The following is a 2,797-nucleotide window of genomic DNA, read 5'->3' on the forward strand; positions in this document are numbered from 1 at the left end:
ACATTTTTAAAATGTTACTGAAATTTTATACTAACAATTTTTTTATAGAAAAGCAACATTATAAAACTGTTACTGAAAACTTTTAGCAACTTTTTCTTAATGAAAAGGCTACGTGTTAAAAATGTTACTAAAGAAAATATAATAGAATGACTTTAGTGGGTGGTGGGAAGAATCTTGGGGAAGTGAAGAAAGGTGTCTTTGGATCATAAAACTCAAATTTAAGAGGCTGCAAGTAATACCATGAATGACTAATTTTACTGATCGAGTACAATACATCTTTGAATAAAGAACAATAGGATAAATAATCAAGTAACCAGGTCCCACACTCTCCATTACCAAAGGCACACATTTCATGTTTAATTTCCCAAACCAGATGTTAGGCAACCCAAAGCAGCAGAATTTTAGTAAGATACGTTCCTAACATAATCATTAGCCTCTCCTATACCAAGCAAATGTTCATTCCAGGTGTTAGGATGCAAGCAAATGACTGCCACAATTCTTGTAAATCTAGAAACATGATTGCCACAATTTTTGTAAATCTAGAAGCAGGGAGAACATCTTTGTTAACTTTAATTTAAATACAAATATTGGATATTAAGTTGTAAATCAAGACATTGCCCTGCAAAATTGGTGTCACCATACTTCTTTGCAATGACACCAACTATACGCCCACAAACCAGTGTCACCCTTTCCATTTTCAATAGCATCTGCAATCTGAAAAATAACATGTTTAATATTTCTGCCTTGTGTAACTTTTTCCTATAAAGCATAAACAACCATAATCCTCATCTCATTCCCTTATTTTCTCAAAAGTAAAAAGAAAACGTTTAGGAAAAAAGAAATAAAACAATATGTGATTAATACAAAAGTTTAGTAAAAAAGAAATTAAACAATATGTGATTAAAACAAAGGTTTACTAAATTTCAATGAATAAAGCAAGTAAGAGTGTCACCTGATGAAGATCAAAGATCAATTGAGCAAGGTCCTCAGTAGAATAAATGCCATCTCCTTGTTTTTGAATTCTGACCAGCATCTCCTTCTTTAAAGCAAGAACTTAATCACGTATATAAACAATCTGTCCATTGTGAGTGACATTAAGAGTTACAACGGATTAGCACAGGAAATTTTAGTTCTTTAAAGAGTTATTAGAAAGCTAACATCATAAACACAATTGCTCAATTTTATCAGTAATTAGTTTGTTAGTTTGGACACGTTTCTGTGTAAGAGAAAATAAGAGACAATCTCTTCATAAATTAAAATTAGTATAATTTTTTGTATCACTTCTAAAGAGATTATGAAATTATACCTTTCCACTAGTATCAGGCAAACCTAGGATATTTACTTGGCCAAAGTAATCAGCTACTGATACAATTACAACATTGAATACCATAGGAATTCTTCCCAGAAAAGACTCTATGGTGTTTGGATCAGGAGCTTGAAGGATGTCTAGTAGATGATGCACCATGTATAACACCCTCTCTGCTGTATCAAGTCTACACCAAAATAATGAAGAAAAAAAATCTGATCAAGTGTATCTAATAAACGATTAGTTATTTACATCCGGTAACTAACTCCAAAACTAATGAAAGAGGACGGAACTATAAATTAATTCCAAGGTAGAGACGAAAAGGGGACGAATGTGTTGGAATGAAACCTGACCTGTTGGAGAAGACCATGCGGTGCGAAGAACGCAATGTTTCTAACCTCCCTCGCCGGAATTCTCCGCTGACAACTTCCACTCCCTCTGCAAAATCTAAGTCGACGATGACCTCATCGAAACCCTCTCCAAAATCAACGAAATCGCCATAATCTCCGACGAAAATCGTTGGGAACTCGCCTACATCCCTAGCTTCAACGGCGCCATCATCCTTACGGTGGCCGGATGCAGTTGGCGGATAAATTAGTGTGTCACCATGACGAGTTGAATCACGACAAAAATTGAACTTCGACAATCGAACAAAATACCAATGAAAATCGACAGTGATGATTGATGAACAAAACACCAAAAAAAAGGGTAGTCATGAACTGTCGCTCAGAATTCGGGGGAAAATCAGAATTTGGGAGAAAATTTTAGTTTGGGTAAAGTTTTGGGGGAGGATTTTGATTTAGGTTTAAAATTTTTAATTCGGGTAAAGTTTTGGGAGTAGATTTTTATTTGAGGGAAAAAATTTAACGGGTGAGAAATTTTTGGAGAGAGAAAAAAGGTATGTTCGTAAATTACATTTATTTACCTCCTATAAATATCGAAAAGTGTTATAAATTAATAGAATTGGTAACATTTTAAATTGTGTAGCCACTGTTACAAAATACAATAAATGTAGTAGTATTTAATAACATTTATTAAAAAGATAATATAATAAATTAATTTTATTAATAGTAATATTTATTTGAAAATATTATTATGTAATTATTAATATAAATTAACAATTTATAACAATTTTTATTTAAAATATACCTTAATATAATTTACAATGAAATGTATTTAAAAAGTTTATTATAATTTATAAAAGCATCTATAGTAACATTTTTAATCATTATAATAAAGAAATAAAAAAGGTAAAGATCTACCGTAACATTTTTTTAAAATGTCACAATATTAATGTTAATATTCTTTGTAGTTACATTTCTAAGAAAATGTAACAATAATATGTCTACAGTAACATTTTTAATAAATGTAACTAAACAAATGTCGTTGTAGCTGCTCAATGTTGTAGTGGGAGAATCTAATTTATTATCACACTCTTTTTGTGAGCCCAAATGTTCTACATATTTTCACCCCCATTGTTCGCTATTTACA

The 2,797-nt window shown here is 31.4% G+C and overlaps 1 long non-coding RNA gene across 1 annotated transcript; it reads right to left on the minus strand.

The window, feature by feature from the left end:
• Positions 1-233: 233 nt before the first annotated feature.
• Positions 234-2,111, minus strand: LOC114171447. Its single transcript, XR_003601510.1, has 4 exons — positions 1,660-2,111; positions 1,307-1,493; positions 953-1,075; positions 234-714 (listed from the first exon to the last, which is right to left on the minus strand). It is a non-coding gene; the product is annotated as an uncharacterized LOC114171447 (long non-coding RNA).
• Between the last annotated feature and the right edge of the window lie 686 nt (positions 2,112-2,797).

Source organism: Vigna unguiculata, unplaced genomic scaffold (assembly GCF_004118075.2).
Source record: "Vigna unguiculata cultivar IT97K-499-35 unplaced genomic scaffold, ASM411807v1 contig_266, whole genome shotgun sequence".
Lineage (NCBI taxonomy): Eukaryota > Viridiplantae > Streptophyta > Magnoliopsida > Fabales > Fabaceae > Vigna > Vigna unguiculata.